At 35.5% G+C, this 19,897-nt stretch overlaps 1 protein-coding gene and 1 pseudogene across 1 annotated transcript in view; one reads left to right on the forward strand and one right to left on the reverse strand.

Moving 5' to 3' along the window:
- IL1RAPL1 (interleukin 1 receptor accessory protein like 1) overlaps positions 1 to 19,897 on the forward strand; it is a 1,323,503-nt gene that overhangs the window by 393,382 nt on the left and 910,224 nt on the right. The window lies entirely within an intron of this gene.
- Positions 12,655 to 12,773, reverse strand: LOC119467366 (annotated as a pseudogene).

Below are 19,897 nucleotides of genomic sequence, written 5' to 3' on the forward strand. Positions count from 1 at the left end.
GCCTTAAACCAGAGCTTGTTGGTGTGAATCCACTGTATTGTTATATTTATTTACTAATTAATTTAAAAGGATTTCTAAGCTGGGGTTTTGGTTACTTACTAAAACCTACAGAGAAAAATGTGTGTTTGAAATTATTGTGTCATTCTGGATTTTTCTTATACCATTACATCATGTTTTTTCCCAATCTGGCTTCCTGACTTTTCTTCTTGAAGTTACATGATTTTTAGTCTCATTCTCAAGAGACTTGGAAATGTAAATTGAGTTATTCAGGCAAAACATTGAATTTTAAGATGTTGTTAGAAGCCAGCTTGCCAATATATAGAAAGCTTTTTTTTTTTTTTTTCCGGTGTAGGCATTTTTGCTCAGTTTTTAGAAGATTTAGGTTGTAATACTTGAATAGCCACATACTGATTTCTTAATCCTATTTGTGTATGTTAATTCCTATGATGATGTTTGTTAGGTTTATAATCTTGATTGTTCTTGGTAAGGTAGATGAAAAAATTATAGCTTTTAGACTCTCACAGCAGTAATGTCCACCGTTTATCACCCTTGTGTTAATTTTTTTATAAAACTAAGAAATTGTATTCTTGGATATTCAGGAATACAAATTTTATACTGTAGCACTATATATTTGGGTCTTTGGATAGACAATATTTTTGCTTATTTTTTTCAATTGATCCTTAGAAACATATATGTCATACATGATATATATGTCACACATGATATATGTGCCATACATTTTATATATTTGTGTGTGTGTGTGTGTGTGTGTGTGTGTGTGTGTGTGTATGTGTGAGAGAGAGAGAGAGATGGAGTTTCACTCTTGTTGCCCAGGCTGGAGTGCAATGGCACGATCTCGGCTCACTGCAACCTCTACCTCCCGGATTCAAGTGATTCTCCTCTCTCAGCCTCCCGAGTAGCTGGGATTACGGGCATTCGCCACCATGCCTGGATAATTTTTTGTATTTTTAGTAGAGACAGGGTTTCATCATGTTGGCCAGGCGGGTCTTGAACTCCTGACCTCAGGTGATCTACCACCTTGGCCTCCCAAAGTGCTGGGATTACAGGTGTGAGCAATCGCACCCAGCTGAAGCTTTTATATCTTTATATTGACATAAAATTCTAAGTTATGTAAGCAAGCTTCAGTTTTTTATAAGGATTTAGAAATAAACCAAATGGGTACAAGAAGAAGACATTCTTAATTTATTCAAAAAACATTAATTTATTGAACAAATATTGAAAAGTATATAGTTTGTATCAGTTATCACGTCAATCACACTAGAAGAGATAAGTTCCAATTTGGTCATGGGATCTTCTAGCTATTCTTAACTTCTATGATTCATAAGTTTATGACTCCCTAATGAATCCTTACATCTATGTACATTTGAGTATCACAATAATGAATAATACCATTTTGCTTATATAAACTTTATGAATGTGAAATAAAAAGCAACAATAGCATTGAAGTTACAAACCCTTAAAATACTTTTCCACAAAAATGTATCCTTTTTTGAAAACCTAATTTTTTAAGCCAAGCAGGGTTGGGCCTGGTTAGTACTTGGATGTGAGACCACATGGGAATACTGTGTGCTGTGGGCTTTAATAAAACAGAAAGAAAACCCTAACTTAAAATATATGTAAGTTCTTAAAAAACATATCTTGCCATAATTTATGAAAACCCTTCTATATAGCATTTTCATTGTTTTTCAGCCACATAACACCAGTCTAAAAAAGCACATGTAGAATATTTATATGTAGTATATATATTCAACTACCATGCATATCCAGTCTCATGAAAAACAAATCAAAATGGAAAGAGCAGCAGAGAATTTTCAGTGTAGTTAAGCCACACTGCTTTCCCTGATTTTGAAAAATCCCTTAAGATATAGGTTTTACTAGTGTACTTGGTCAGGGTGTGATAGATTACCTGTTTCACAACCACCTCAGTAACTAACAACTGTCAACTTCAGAGCTGTATTGTTCTACCAAAGCAAAACCATCATCAGAAGAGATTTCTTCCCCGGCCCCACTGACACTTCTAAATTACCTATGAAATTGTCATAATGTATTAGTAATTGGAGAATTCTGAGAGATTTTTGTTTATAGTCTTAAAATATATGGATGAAAAGAGAAATAGTTTTGGTGAAACAAGTTCAGAATTCTTGATGAAGCTGTTCCTTGGAGTCAAAGGGAGTGTGCTGCCATTGCCACTCAAGATTCTCCTTTGTAATCTCTAGCAGATAATCTATAAATCCCAGTGACCTACAAGAGCAAGACAAGGACTGCAGGTGCTCAGGCACCATGATATCATTAGCAATAATCGATGCATGGCTGTGTTTTCTCACTAATACATGGATAGAGTACCAAATTATTGAGCAATGCTAGATCTCTCTTTTATCGAGCTCATTAGTCTTGGAAGAATTCATTAATCATTTAAGCTTAGAAGAAAAATGTAACCTAGGATTTGGCAGAACAATCAATGGGACATACATGAGGGCTTGTGTGTGTTCAAAGAGGAAGGTAAGAATAATTGCAAGTTTTAGCATTGGATTTAGCATAGGATAAGTGGACCTATCTGTATTTGGGGATGAGAGGGAGGTCATACATGGAACTACCAACATAAGTATACACGGAAAACAAATAACTCCAAAAATTATATGTGCGTGTATTTCTGTAACAATTTAAAGTTTTATTTTATATTCCAGTAACCCTAATCAGCAGAGTTAACTTTCTAGCCTCATATCTAGTTGGTCAGCACATCCTGTCATGGCCACCACTAAATTATATCTTGTTTACTTCCTTTTTTTTATGCCTACTTCTGGAAACCTATTTCAAAGCCACCTGTATTTTCATCTGATCTGTTGTAATAACCTGCTGTCTGGCTTCTCTGTCATTTTCCCCAGTTGATCACTAACATTGACTTCCTTATTTAAAAGCAGTCCAGATCTCTTCATTGCCTACCCACAAAATCCAAACTTTTTAGCATGAATTTGAAACAATTATTATCATTTATTAAGAAACTTATATTGCTAGACGTAAAACATGATTATCACTGGGTGCAGTGGCCCACGCCTGTAATCCTAGCACTTTGGGAGGCCCAGGTGGGTGGATCACCTGAGGTTGGGAGTTTGACACCAGCCCGACTAACATGGAGAAACCCCATCTCTACTAAAAATACAAAATTAGCCAGGTGTGGTGGCGCATGCCTGTAATCCCAGCTACTTGGGAGGCTGAGGCAGGAGAATCTCTTGTACCTGGGAGGTAGAGGTTGTGGTGAGCCGAGATTCCACCATTGCACTCCAGACTGGGCAAAAAGAGCAGAACTCCATTTCAAAATAAAATAAAATAAAACATGATTATCTCCAACTCTCAAACCGACCTTTGGAGATGGGCAATTGTTATGTCTTACTTTGCAGGAGAAGACTTCAATACACAGAAAGGTTAACTATCTTTCCAAGTTCAAGGTGCTGGTGTAAGAGACTGAACTAAAATTCAAAACACTTGCTGTGACTGCAGAGCTCAGGCATTTCCCATTACACCATGGTTCTGTTTAAACCTGACCCATTTCACTTTTATAGATTCAGTAACTGCCCGTCTCACCTTCTTGTACATTTTATACATATTTAGCTTTACCCATCCACCATGATTTCCATCTCTCACACTTTTTCCCATCTTCATCCTGTTAGTCATGCCCTTCCCTCTGTTGTTTCCTTGGTCTTTAGTCATTTTCATTTAGATGACATCTACTAATCTATCCAGGTTCTGTTCATATGTCTCCTCTTCTCTGAAGTCTCTTTTACCCTATTGAGTTTGCCCCCTACCCATGCAATATTTCCAGAGCATGTGATACATACTTCTATTGCTGCACCAATCCCGTTTTTGTAGTTATTTATCTGTGTATCCGTAAGTCACCATGACTGCTTGAAAACAGAGCACTTTTCTTCTTACTTTGTTATTGATGACACAGCGACTGTCCCATCAAACATGCTCACACATATTGAATGAGTGAATTCTCTACCCATCTCAAAGCGATGCATTATGGCAATGGCACACACCAGTAGTTTTTATAAGTAACTTTTGAAAATTAAGCCAAAAGTATCTTCATGTTAATTTATAGTGCAATTTTGCACATGTTGGAATAGTTGAGAATTGGTTATTCTTAAGATTTATCTCCCGCCCAAACACCACAGCTCCATATTTCACAATTTTCCAATATAACTTCTCATCTTGGCTGTAAAGAATACCTAAATTTTGGCCTTAGGTAGGACAGATATCTTTGATTGGACTTTCTCTGACTGATTAGGTTAACCTTACAACTGGACTTGTGGTTCTTGTTTAGTTTTCTTCTATTCTACACTTATGATAACTCTGTGTTTGGATATTTGTTTGTTAATTACAGATATTAAACTTGTAAACTGAATGATTCTCTGTAAATTTTCAGACCCATCATCCCATGTGTCTTTCCACATACTGATATAGCAACTATGAGTGCTTTTAAACTCTTGTATCTAAACCATAGCTCTGTTATGATTAGCCTCTGCTTCATTCATTTAAAACCTATTTTGTGTATGCACCATTTGATGAACCAAGTGCTTTCCCTGTTCTTGAGAAACTCATAGTGTATCCTTTGGTTTATGACCTAGCCTAGGACTCACATAGAACATTAATTTTATAAAGTTCAAGGAGACCTCTTTGGAGATTATGCATTTGTTTTAGTTGTGCTATTAGTGAGTTTAATCATATAATTTTGCTCAAACAAATTTCTTCCGGGTCTACTATGGGCCTGCAGAGGGGGCCAAGGGCTCAGAATAAATTGGTGTAGTGGTTATAGATGCTGGGACTGGAATAAAACCTGGCTGTGACTCCTGGCTTCTCCCATACCTGCTGAGTGATACCCTGCAAGTTACAGTATCTCTCCGAGTTTCCTTTTTGACATGTGTAAAATGTAGACAATAGTTCCCTCATAGGTATGGGATGATTAAATGTGATAATTAAAAGAAGCATACAACATTATATGATCTTTGATAAACATCCAGTTTTTGTTAATTATTGATAGTTTTCAATAAATATTTGCCAAATAAATAAATTTTAAAAATAAACACTGAAGCTATGTTATGACTTTTATGTGTATCTCCATTCTTGAAGTTTTGACAGAGTTATAAAAATTGAACTCTGAATTTTGTCTAAATAAACCTCTATTAATCCGATGTGCATAAATCCTGAATTAAGGTTTCCTTTAGTACTATTACTATTCTTATTAATAATATCTTTTTATAGCGTTTCTGTTTAAATATATATTTCTCATTACCTCCTAAAATACTTAGAGCAATTCCTGTAAGGGCTGGTGTTATTTTTCTTTATAGATGAATAGACTAACACGTACAGGGATTAAGAATCTTGATCTACACCATCTGGCTCATAAAAGGCCAGGTCAGTCCTGGCACTCCCAGGTGTCTTACTCCTGTACTTCTTGCCTCTTTTCCCTAAATTTTGGTGAGTTGAAAAGTGGACAATTATCTTCTGGAATCTTCTGTACGTAATATAATATAGCTACAGTGTATATATATAGAGAGTGGGATATATGGAGATGGAGCTACTGGCCTAAGGGTATGTATAGATACAAATGGAATGTGCATACATATTTTAAATGCATGCCAAGTGGAACATGGAAGTTCTTCATATTTATTCAAAGTGTGGTTTATTTGGAGATATTCAACTATAAATGTCAAGTCAATTTGCATTCTAATAAATTATTGTGTCCCTACTCCTTATTTTATTATTATTATTTTTTATGGAATGGAGTTTTGTTCTGTTGCCAGGCTGGAGTGCAATGGTGTGATCTCGGCTCACTGCAACCGCCACCTCCCAGGTTCTAGCAATTCTTCTACTTCAGCCTCCTGAGTATCTGGGACCACAGGCATGTGCCACCATGCTTGGCTAATTTTTTTGTATTCCTACTCCTTAAATTTTTAATACAAATTCATCTGACCGATGCTTGTCTCTTCAGACTCATACCTTGTTTTTTTTTTGTTTTTGTTTTTGTTTTTGTTTTTCAGAATCATCATATGATTCGGCTGCATAGAAGTATTCTGGTGAATACTTGTTTCATACTTCTTTCTTATATTCACTCTACCAGTGTTCTCCCTGCCCCTTCTGCAACTCTTGTTTATCTTGGGAAATGCTGGATTATCTTTGAAGATAGCAAATAGTTACCCCTTCTGTGATACCCTCTTTCAACTCTGTAGATTAAACATTTTCTGGAACTCATAACACTTTAGCTGTCCTATCTCATTAAACAACATTGTTCTAAGTCATTCTGGTATTCTTTAGCGCTAGTACAGAACCTGGTACAAATGTGAAATCAATTAATGTTTGAACTGGGCTAAAAAACTAGGATGTATGTGTCTTTGGGAATTGGCTGAAGGAAAGTTAGAAGTCAAAAAAAAAAAATGAGCAACTTTCTAATTGATTGTTTTCTTTCAACTGCAAGTGTTCATTCAATAAGCACATGTTCATGAACACCTATGAAGTCTCTTCTCCCCTTGGAAATCTTACCCTCATGGAAAATATTTTCTAATGTAAAGAGATATACAGTAAGATAAACATATAAAATATCTTACATGGTGATAAATGCTTTAGAGAAAGATAAAGCAGGAAGGTAGGATATACAATACTGAGAGAAACTTGCAGTTTTAAATAGGATGGCAGGGAAGAATCTGCTGATTAGGTGATATTTGAGAAAGAGGGGAAGGAGATAAGGGATTGGGGTATTAGGATGTCTTAGGGAAGAGCATCCCAAACGTAACAGCAAATGCAAACAACAAGAAAAATGAACTTATATGTCATGTTCAAAGAAGAGCTAGGGGTCAGAGTGGCTGGAACACAGTGAATAATGGAGGTGAAAAGGAAGGCAAGTTCAGAAAAAATCATATAACATCTTGTAAGTTAAAGGAATGATAGTCAATATGAGTAAAATGGGATGTGAATGGAAGGTTTTGAAAAAGGTATAATGTCATCTGACAATGTTTTGAAAGAATAACTCTGGCTTCTATATTGAGAATAAAATGAGAAAGGGTTAGTACAGAAAGATGAGGAGAGGAACAAAGGAAAGAACAGGGAGATCAGTTATGAATCCATTGAAATAGTTCAGGCCAGAAATGGTGATGACTTTTGTTTATGGTGGTAGCAGTAGAGATAATGACAGGTGGTGGCTTGTGAATATATTTTGAAGATAAAGATAACATAACTTCCTGAGAGAGAGAGAGAGAGAGTCTGTGTGTGTGTATGAAAAATACATATGAGTAAATATATAAGAAAATATATTTTTTCTTATATATTTACTCATATATTCTTATATATACTCATATATATTTAATTGGTTCACAGTTCTGCAGGCCGTACAAGAAGCATAACAGCTTCTGCCTCTGGGGAGGCCTCAGGAAACTTACAATCATAGCAGAAGACAAAGGGAAAACAAGCATATATTACATGGCCAAAGCAGGAGCAAGAGAGAGAGTGGGGAGGAACCACACACTTTTAAACAACCAGATCTCATGAGAACTCACTATACAGTACCAAGAGAGGATAGTACTCACCCATTCATGAGAACTCTGCCCCATGATCCAATCAACTTCCCCTCGGCCCCACCTCCAACATTGGGGATTACAGTGAACATGAAATTTGTATGAGGACACAGATCCAAACCATATAAGCAGCCTTTAGTGACCTTGATGAGTAGTTTCCAATGGTATTGGGAGTAAAGGCATAATTGAAAGAGGGATTTGGGTTAAGAGAGAATTAAGGAGAGAAATAGGAGGTAAGAACAATTCTTAAAAAATGAACAAGTTTCACATTTGAGGAGAACGAAGAAATGGAATTGAAACTGTGAGTGGGAAATATGGTCAAGAGAGGATGTTTTTAAGATGGGAAAATAATAGCATAGAATACACACAGGAATTACCCAGAAGAGAGGAAGAAATTGGTGATGCTGGAGAGAGTAGAGCTAATTGCTGGAGCCAGGTCCTTGAGTAGGTGAGAGGGAATGGGACCTGCAGCACACAAGGTGTGATCTGTCATCAGAACAAAGAATAGTGATCCACAGTGTTGGGCACCAATGCAGGCCTGTGGGAAGATATGTTGACAGGAGGTTAGGGAGCAACTGTTTACTGATTGCTTCGATTTTCTCAGATAAATGAGAAACAAGCTCATCAACTGAGAATGGGGAAGGAGGTGTTGGAGGTGTGAGTAAAGGGGAGGGAATAAAATAGTCATTCAGACTGGAGGTTCTCAAATGTTGCTGTGTACTAAAATTACCTCAGAGAGCATTTAAAACTTCCAAAGTCCAGATTGTAACCAGGACAACTTTACTCAGAATCTTGGGGTGATACCTTGCTTTAGTACTTTTTAAAAATTCCCCAATATTTATGTAAATTTGAGATTGAGTAAGATTGCTGAGTCATACTCGGAGCCAACTTGAAGCTAGTGGTCATGAATTCAGCATGGGACTAGTCAGAGAGATTATGTGTTTTTCTCCAGAAGTTTCAATAGCGTGAGAGTGAACAGTGAATGAGTGGAGAGTTGGTAGTAACCAGGGTTTAAGATTTATCAAGTTGGCACAAGATTTGAGAGGCAGCAGAGAAATTTAAAGATATATTCAAAAAAGTACTTATGATACTCTATGGAGTTTATATTTGATAAGAAGAGAAATGATGATAGGAAGGCCATAGGGGATAGTGAAAAGCCCAGAGACTGAATAGATTGTAGGGCCTGGTAATATCAAACTTTTGTTGGAATCAGGCACTAGATGGAATCATCTGGAGGCTTAGAAGGTGGAGGTCAGGAAGTGTGATATTTAAAACTGAGCTTCTAACAAAATCTATCCTATGACCACAGAACCGAGTGGCTAAGGCAGGGTGGAGGACAAGGTCTCTGGAGTCAAAAAGTTCAGTGAATTACTAGGGCAAGATGGTGAGAGAATTGTTTTCAACAGATATTTAAAGTACCAGAAGTTATGAAAAACATCATATGTTGGAAAGGGTAACCCTTAGATAGGAGCTAAAATCTTCAGGGAGTGAGGGGATGATACCACCCCTCTCACTCCCTGAAGAAAATGAGAGTAGCTCCTCATTTTCCTACTTTCACAGATACTGATTCCATCTTTAGACATTTTGAACAATGCAACAACATGAATTTTCTTATACTTTATTTAATACACTTTCATGTGTAGCCAGGTACCAGCATGTTCTTTTTTACCCTATTTTATTCTGGTTTTATTAGTAATTCACTAGTTTCTAAAGCTAATTGTGTTATTGCTTTTTACACTTGAAATATCCAGTCATTATTTGTACAGAGACAATTTTTCTTCTTGAGAGAATATATCTCTTAGCTAAAAGAATGGTCCAGAATGGTAATCAAATTATTCTCCATTGAGAATACCTTTTTGCTTCTCTAGCTCTCCCCTTTGACATTAGCCTTAATCTGATAGCAAAATCAGCAATCCTAAAACTAAAGGAAAAATAATGATGTTTCTGAAAAGAGAGAGTTAGAGAAATTACCAGCACACTGAATATGTATTTCAAAAAATACCACATATCTGAATATGTATTTCAGTCTCTTGGGTAACAAGCTTGTTGTTGTGATGGTTGTTTTTTTTTTCCCTTTGGTAATGGCAGTATATTCTGGGGAAAAAATGCAATATGTTGATTTTTTAAAAGCCTATTAAATATTTCCAAAGTTAAAAATACCTGAAGCCCTTAATCTACCACATGAAATTGTAAATGATCCCTAGTGGTGGAGTTCTCTGTGTTCCAAGTTCATCAGAGTTGACTGATGGATATTTTCAGATCATTCCTGAAGTTATAGCACATTTGAACAATGAGGATTTGGGGTATAGTGTACAAATGCTCATCTTTCTGTGACTGAGATGGCAGAGCCTTTCAGCTGAGACTCGGTGAGATTTAATACCTCTATCTATATCAATCACCAAACATGCAAATCATCTTGACTCCCAGAAGAGCCATGGCTCATTCATTGAAATAGAATGGTTCTCTGTCACTTGGCTTGAACTCTCTTCTTGCACCCCCATCTTTTACACAGACTGTTTCACAAATGTGAACAAGCTGATTTCTCTGCCATTCCAGTTTTCCCATCTCTTCAAATTGATGTCTTTTCCAGCACGTCTTTACTGATTAAGCTAGATCATATTCCCACTCTATTAAATGTTACTGACCATTCTTATCCACTCATATTTATATATCAAGTTAAACATTTGTTAACATGTATGAAGTTTATTATAATCAGTCTGTGTTCTCTGCTTAAATTATCCTACTTTTCTTATGTAATTCTTTTGTCAAACATGTATAACTTGGAGTTGGAATAGCCTAGTGTAGATCTTGAATCTTACTCTCTGCATCTTCTGCCACATTGTCCATTTATGATGCTTGTAATTAGTGTGTAGATTTGATGTTTTAAGTGAAATATTCCAGAGCAAGAGTTTTCCGTCAAGAGGGAGTTCACAGCTGTGTTGAGAACAGATGCACATTTGAGTCACCTGAGTATTTTTTTTTAGTTTTATACAGCACATACATTCCTTATTTCTAGACTACTTCCACAAACAAATCTGTTAAGGCTCAAGGGTCAAGTATCTCAAATCTGATAAAATTTTATGCTTAGATCAGGCACAGTGGCTCACACCTGTAATTCCAGCACTTTGAGAGGTCAAAGCAGGAGGTTCTCTTGAGTTCAAGAGTTTGAGTCCAGTCTGGGCAACATAGCAAGACCTTGCTTGTCTCTACTAAAAATTAAAAAAAAAGAAAAAATAGCATGGTGGTGCGTGCCTGTAGTCCTAGCTACTCAGGAGACAGAGGCAGGAGGACCACTTGAGCCTGGAAGGTTGAGGCTACCATGAGCTATGGTTGTGCCACTGCACTCCAGCCTGAGGGACAGAGTGAGACCCGTCTCAAAAAATTTTTTTGCTTAGTCCCATACTGTAGGTGGAATGAGTCTGGCTTCTAATGGCCTCCCTTGATAAGAGGTTACGTGCACTGTCTTGCACATCATGCCATGTCCCTCAAAGGAGGACTCCTTATTAACATTGACACTAAATAATTGATAAGCTAATTATGGAGTTTAATATACCTGTAAAGGATACTAAAATGATCTAAAAATCTCCTGGGTTTTTTCTTTTCACAGACAAGTGTATTGAAACAGTCCTCTTTCAGACTCCTAAACGAATACTTTTTCTATGATGCCATACTACCTTTAAAATAATTGTTTGCTGATAGCTAGCTATATGCAAAGAAATATATTAAGGCATTAAAAATGTTTGAAGATATGATTTATTCCTCAAGGCCCTTAACATCCAGTTGACAAGATAATGTAAACTACTCATGCCTCTCTTAACACTTCGTAGCAAGATGTCTATATTTAGTGATGATCTATATTGTGTTTTCTTCTCTTCTCCTTTCAGCCCTGTCTTCTTGTTTACCATCTGAGTGTGGTAAAAATGTAGATCCACCTTTCTTCCCAGTGCTGAAATAGGGCCTGGCCCATAGTTGGCATTCACTGAAGTTAGGAGAAGGACTGAAGAGATGACTGCACTTTCTGCTTTTTGTATATGCTCTTCACTAATCCCGAAGTATCCTAACCCAACCCCTAATTATCTCCAGCTCTTTAAACCCTACCTATATCCCTTTCACTTTTGCTTGCCTCACTGCTCAAACCCCTCTCCCATCACTGCTTTTGGGTTTGCAGCTACTTCCTGTCCCTGTTTTATCCTATTGTATTTATGCATATGCATTGAGCGTTTACTAAAATCTTACAATATACCAGTCCCTTAAATAAGAACTGAGGGATAAAGCAGATATCCCTCTAATTTGAGGGTACTTCCTTTTCTATTTTTATTCCTTAACTAATCAGTGCCACCGAATATGATTAGGGAGCAAGGTATCTGTTTTCTCTTTCAGTTTCATCGTTCTAAAGTCAACATGTTCAGTGTAGATGCTGTGTATCTTTTGCCTGTTTAAATTTACAGTTATTTTCCAGTGGTGCTGCCTAACTCTTTGCTGATACCTATACTTTACATTAGGTCACCTGGGCAGCTTGCTACAATCATCTATGAGAAAGCTCCTCAGGAACCCACCAGTGGGCACTAGAATCAAAACTTGACTTCATTCTTATAATTTCCTCATTTACAATACGGGGATAATCATAATACCTTCCTTATGGAGTTCTTGTGAGGATTAACTGAGTCATTGCATGTAAAGCACTTAAAATACAGGAAACAGTCAGTAAATATTATTATTCATATAGTGTTCTTCAGTAGCCAAAATATAACACCACACTATTTGCATTCAGTACCTTTCTGTTGTGGAAGCTTCTCTTTGAACAAGGGTATGTATTTCATTTACTTTTAACATTTTGCTTAGTTGCCTACAGGCAAAGAGAGGTACCAATAAATTGAATTCTGCATCTTGGATCATAAGGTAACTGCTGAAATGCAATGATGTAACCACAAGATGAGAGCTTCTGCCACTAAACCTGAGTGTCATCAACCTTACTGGTTCTTTACTTAGATACTCTTGTCCAAAGGTCTTAAACATATCGGCAATACTAGCATACATCATTCTATTATTATTTTATTAAATTTAAATAAAAAGCCTACAGCACCCAGTGTTCCCAGCCAGTCTCCCATTCAAGTACTAACCAGGTCCAATCCTGCTTAGCTTCTAAGATCAGATGAGACCAGTCGTGTTCAGGATGGTATGGCCATAGACTCATGAATCATTCTTAACTAGAGAGCAATACATTTTAGCTAGGAAAAATCCTGAATTCAACTATCATTACACATAATGTAAATATGTTTAACCATAATAAATAACTTCTCCAAATATGAAACACACATGCATATCATTTGGTCCGGATGGATCCTTGACTGCTATTTACTTTGCTGAAGTGTCCATCTCTCTATCCACATTTGAATTATTTAAATTATTTGGAGAGCCAAGGTGGCCCCCAGACTAAAATTTCCCCAATTGTCCTTCCACTGCTACTTGTTCATGTAGTAATTTTCTCCATCCTGTACACAGACATTGGAGTATTCTACTCCAAAGGGGCGCTAGGATTTTTATCTCTTCCCCTTTCCCAGTCCTTCTGACAACTCTCCCTCCATCGTTTAAAGCAGTGTTAAAATTATCCAAATGTACATCATTGCCTCTTTCTGCTTTCAGTATTCCTCTAGCAGTGCCACTAATCTAAATCATATGTTCCTGATTTCCCTTCCCTCATGACTTATGATTTATAATGGATTAGCATGAGCCTAGGAACAATGTACTTCTTCTTACCCCAGACATATTTAGAGATTTCCAATTTACGATAACATAGGAGTTTGTCATGGGAGCAATTTGTCCATCTATTTTTATTATATTTTAGTCAACACTGCATATTTCTACATCATATTATTCTGATATAAATAAGAATCATAAAACAAATACAAGTATTCATTATTTTCTTGGTATTTATCTTATCCACTGAGTAGCTTTGACTATACTTAAAAAAAATTTCTCCACTTATTTAACAGATTAAAAATTATAATTTGTAATTAATTAATTGGTAGTAATATAATGAGCAAATGAAAGTATGTCACAAAAATCTTTCCGAAAATGTTCCTACAACATAAGTACAGACAACTCTGAGATTTCTGGAAGTTAGTACATGGAAGGCCTAACCAATATTATTGTCAATATTTTAAATTTACCACTTCAGGTAGGATAAAGGAGGTTAAAATATTTTTCTTTGAATATTTAATATCACTAATAGGACAAAGAACATTAGAATGCATGTGTGTAACATAAGCTCAAAGTTCTAGAGCAGTACTATTAAATAGAATTTTCTGCAGCAATGCACATTTTCTATATCTACACTCTCCAAAATCTAAGCAACTAGCCACATGTGGCTATTGAGCACCAGAAAAGTGGTTAGTGTAACTGACCTGATGTTGAATTTTAAATTGTCTATAAATTTCACTAATTTGATTAAATTATAAATTTAATTATAAATAAGTACATGAGGCCATTGTCTACCATACTGGATGAATAGTAAAACTTTAGAGACTTCCAAGTTTCTCTTGATTGTAATTCACACAAGGCTGGGTTATCTTGTGGTCATTCTCAAGCCAATGTCACACTACAAAGCAACACAAATCCTATATTAAAACAACCATGTAAAATGACCTATAAGAAACTACCATAACACCCTGAAAAATAATTTTGATATTTACTGTTTTGCAAGAGTGTCAAAATATTTAAGATCCTTTTCACACATCTTTCCCCTTGAAGACCTCTCACTATGCTTCTTCAGTGCTTTCTTCTTGTTTCCCCTCCAAACATTTTCCCCCAACTGACCTATACATCTCAGGCATCCTTCCCTTCTCTGATTCTCATCTATTCTCTAGACCTTTTAAGATCTGTAACCTTATCCATTATCCTCACACACCAACAGGTTCCTGATCATGCACACTAAACATAAAATCCTCATCCCCAGAGAAGGGATTTGCTATCTGTCACAAGAATAAATATTTGTAAAGGCTAAATTGTGGGCTATATATTAGAATCATTTCTAGATGTCACCATTTTTTCATCCTCTAGGCTAGATTATTTCTAATCTGAATTTCATGAAGCTTCTAGAGTTTAAGAAAAAAGCTAATGCTTATTGAATGCTTTGAGTAGTAGCAGCACCTCAAGACAATAAAAACATCTCAAGGTCTCTTCCATCTCTTTGATCTGATGAAAAAATGAATAATAATATAAACTGGGTATGATACAAACCAATGAGCAAATCACTTTTTAAGTGAAATTAATTAACAGGGGAAAAGATTTTAAAAGGATGCCCTTTAGCTTCCCTGGATTGGGAGCTTATCCTTTAGACTTTAGGTTGTGTTCATTTGGGATACAGTCAACAAATATTTTTTGAACCTTGACTGAGTGTTAGGCACTGTTTTAAAATGATTTTATTTGTATTGGTAATAAAAAGATGATGGTCCTTGCCCATAGAGAGCTTACAAATGTTAAAGGAGGCAGAGAGAAAACAAGAAAATCTATAACCTAAATATAAAATTACCAATTGTGATCACCGTAATTAGAAATTGATGGGGTTGAATAATAGAGTCGCAGGATGAAGATGCCGTACTAACACATGGCCATTAGCAACTAAGTCATCCTCCATAACACATAGGCATAGAGATGTTCTTTATGGTTTTGTAGATTTGGTGTTAGTGTAACTCATCCTTTTCTATATTATGTATTGCTATCCTTAAATGGTCTTTGGTAAACCACATCTGAATTTTTGTTCAGCAAATGTGAAATAAAGACTTCAGCTTATCCTGTGTACGTGCTGAATGCCAATTAACAATTCAGTGTGAATAACATTTCCATCTTTACCTAATGAGCACATTTTAAAAATATTTGTCCATTTTATAAAAATGAGTAGAAATTGAAAAATGCAATGCTGATGATGCTAAGAAAGGTAGATTCATGAAGATTATTATGCATATTGTATTAGCCTCAGGTGGCTCTAAATGCATTAGATATAAGCTGGTAGACAGTGGGCTACATAAGGAAGAAAAATAAAATCAAAGAAGACATAAAACTTGCTGACACTGCAACAACCTCAAAGTTGTGCCTGAAAGAGGAGATTTAATTGAGAGTTTTTTAAAAACTACATGCTAGGTCTTATACAATAGAAACTTGTTTCCAGTCATGTGAGTCTATTAAAAATTTTCCCATTAAGAATTTATTTTAAAATTCTTAATTTTTGTAGAAATTACATGAAATATGTCTTATAGATTGTTTTATCCCCGAAAGTGTTATTTCTTCCCATTTTATACCTAATAAGGTTGAGTAAATGGAGGAACATAATATAACTAGAAAACTACATAGATAAGATTAAAATGTAGAATGTTTTGGCTTCAAAGTCTATGTTATTATTAGTTCATGACTTATTTATAAAAATATATGTATCAGTGATTTTAGTGGATTATCACAAAACTGGGTTCTTCCTTCACTTATGTAGACAGAAATAAAAAGTGAAATTATAACATACAAGGGAATAATTTAAAATGTACTCATTGTTCTTGCTGTTTCAAAAATGAGAATTTTATATTATTTTCTTTTTAAAACACAATCTGCTTTCCTGCACAGAAAAATATATCCATTTTTCTTTAGAAATTTACTAAATTTTTAATTTGCTAATCCCAAGGGAAGGATTATTTTCTTAGGATTAAGTGTAGTCAATTGGTATTACGATGTTGGGAAGTAAAGTGCAGAATTCTATTAAGGACTTAGTGATTTGGATTTGTCAGAGAAGAGCCACTCTCTGATGTAATTTGCATGGTGATGTGTGTGCACACTTCTGTTTTAGCTTGGAGACTTTATCTTTGAATTTTCACTGAGAAGATATTGGCTTATTCCTATTTTAGAATCTGGTTAGCCATTACCCTGGACACACATATAGAGAAAGAATAACTCCTTAGTACATGTGCTGTTGAAATATTGCCTATGATCAGTGCCTCCTTGGGGAATGTGGGTTTTTTGTTAAGAGTCTGAAAGTCTATTTAGGAAAGTTGTTTTCAAAGAGTGTCCTGAAGGTTACTTGGTATGACTTAACAGCAAAGTCAGTTTAACAGTCGTTTGCCTTGCAGAATCCTGGATCTATCAGAGATTCAGTTCTCTATGCTGTGTGGGAAAATTATACTGGCTGATTTTGGGAGAAGTTACTGTGGGAACACATTTTGGCACATTTCTGCTGAAGCCAGAAACCTGGATGCCTTGTTCTTTGTGAGATATCAAAAATAAAAATTCATGAAATTCTGACATCCTGCCTGCTCCCTTATCTGGGTTAAATGCTGTGGTAAACTTCTCTTTCTGTTGAAATATTTGAAAAGAAAAGCAATGCACATGCACAGACTCACATTTACAGTACACACACACACACACACATATCTTTACTTGAACTGTCTTGTTGAATCCTAATTACTGAACTCCTATACTGCTTCTTCCCAAGGAACATAGAATATTACTCTTATTAAGATATGACACACATATCCTCACTGATGAGCTACCCTCTCAATTCTCCTTGATGGTTTATTGGATTAAAATAGATAATTTCACCAACTATATGAATTGACTTTGTCAGTCATTAAAGTAAGTGTGCTGAATGCCCTCTGTGTGTGCATCAGGACAAGTGGTCTAATCAAGTTCAACTGTTCTGTGTCTATTTGACTCAGCTTAATTAAAATTCAGCCCTGCTTTGGAGCAAGCCACAGTGGGTTGGCAGACCTTCAAAGAGCTATATTGCAGCAAACAATAAAAGTGATAAAGGCACACAATAGCAATCAATACAATACAAATGCCCCTGTTACAAATCCAGTGGAAAGTGATTGCTTGAAACATTCTTGTCCACTTCTCATCATAAAATTAAAGTTTTTGCATCACTTCATTTGTAAGTTTGCCTACACTCTCCTTGTCAATGGGCTTGCTGTTATAGTTTTTTTTTTTTTTTGTTACTACTAATGGAGTGAAAGAAAATGATAGTAAGATAAATCTGCTCAATACACATAAAATACTTTTTAAATTTTTACATCTTTTGTTTTATTTGTTACACATATGGGTGAAAACTTACTCAAAGGATTTTTACCTGTATGAGGAAAACAGCCATAATTCATCCTCCATTCATTTGTAGTGGAGGGGGTATATTCTTGGTGATCATCCGTTTTTTTTTTTTTCCAGTCCACTGTTTTTGGCTGGCTGCCACAGTCCCAGATTTTCTCACAAACTGCCATCTGGCATTCTTGCTGTCCCTCACGTATAGCTTTGTCAGGACCTCCTCCAAGCAGGCTGGAGAATTTCACAGCTTGGGGGCATGGGAGTATACACGAAGTTGCAGCCACTTCAGGGTTGATTTCTCACCTACAACCCACATATCTGTCATTGCTAGATGTTTAGTGGAAAGAGCTGCTAGGGCACTGGAGATTAGGGGAACTGGAAAAAAGTATCAACTCACCTCTGATGAGCTGTATTTTTTAGCCACTCTGCATTTGAAGAACAGAGTTTTTAAAAACCTAATCTCTGTATTTTACATAACCATCGTGCAACATCACTGTGGGTAAATTATTATGAAAGATGCTTCTAAAAATGCAAGATGGAGATATTGATAGCATAATATCTCTTATAGCACACATGATTGTTATACCATCTCAAAGTTTTCAGTAAGTGCTTTTATCTAGTAATACTGAATCTGCATATATAATTGCACAATGTAACTAAGATATAAGAGAAGGGAAGTTTCACATTGCATTCACAATACATACATGAGGCCACCAATTGTAGAAATCTGTAGGAAGTGTTTTTGTTACAGTTTTCAACCCAGTGAAACACCATCTCTTCTGTGTGTATGCTTTAGGTTTCATTTTGGCTTCGGGGCTTTAAGGAATATAGTTCTTATAAAGGTATGTTTCATCATTGTATTAACTACATCACTGACTCCAGTAGCTGAAAGAGATACACTGGGATAGAGCCATCACAACTGTTCACAAAATTCTGGCCAATGGAACGGTCAGTCACAAGGCCAAGATTTTGTGAACTGTGTCTATGGCTGTATTTCAGCACATCTCTTATCTTCTGGAGTAGAAGTCACATGCTTTTCATTTCTTTTATATTTCACCCATTACCTACTTATTGCCCTAAATCATCCTAAACTTTAATTGTTTTGTTATTCTGTTCAAATCATAAATGGCACAAAATAAATTTTAAAACACTATTTAATTATTAACATAAGCATCATGCTCTCTTAACATGCTGAAAAATATGATACTTTCAAGTGAGAGAAGCCAGATCCAGTGCTAATTTTAATTTGAGTTGCCATGTTAAGATAACTTAATAGCAAGTAGAAAAGACGTACACCTGTACTGATATACTGACATACACATATACAAGGTTCAATGAGATTCCTACTGTAGAGTGTTGACTGTGACATTTACATTTTGTATCAAATAATTGTATAGATTCTATAAAGCAAAATTGTAAACACAACGAACATCATTTCTTTCTTAGATAATTTAATCAAGATTTTCCTGTGAACATAAAATATAGAATAGTAAGTGGCTAATATTTTTTTGGAAATTTCTATTATGCTATAATAAATATTTTGGGAAGACAAACTTATACTTCTTAAAAATAAAATTTTGTTAAAATGTGTCATGAATATATTGCTCAAATTTATTCCAATATAGTTTATGATAGAAAAATTATTTTGAAGTAGTTAAAACAGTTATAACAAATGCCAATGAATGTCAGGTTAAACAAGTTTGCAATACTTTCAAGACATGCAGTAATTTGGTAAATTATTGTATTTTAACAGCAGATATATTTTCTGATGTTTTTTATGTTCTGAATTTTAATGTGTAGAACTTACATTATAGTAACTAAACAAAAGTCTCAAAGGGTATTGTTTCTCCAAAGCCAAAAACAAATGAAAAATTAGATGGACCAGGGGCCCCCAGGTTGGCACCCCTACTTTCCAATTGAACAGTTGTTTCATTCCTAAGTGGATGTGACCATAATCTGCTTTGAGAATTATAGTCAAAGTTTATCAGTCTTTGTTTCAGTCTGTCCAGCTTCTGAGCCAAATCCTTCAGCTTTCCTTTGAGATCATATCTAGAATAAGCTTACCTTGTATTACATCTCAGAAATTTTCTAAAACTAAATCGGGGATAGTATCATTGGTAAGTAAACTCTTGTTGATCTGGATAGGAGATATCTGCCTGAAATGTGAATTAATCTAAAATCCTTAGACATGTTAAATAATTCTCTATTTCAGTGAAACAGACAAGTATTCACTGATTCTT

Source organism: Cebus imitator, unplaced genomic scaffold (genome assembly GCF_001604975.1).
Source record: "Cebus imitator isolate Cc_AM_T3 unplaced genomic scaffold, Cebus_imitator-1.0 Scaffold282, whole genome shotgun sequence".
Lineage (NCBI taxonomy): Eukaryota > Metazoa > Chordata > Mammalia > Primates > Cebidae > Cebus > Cebus imitator.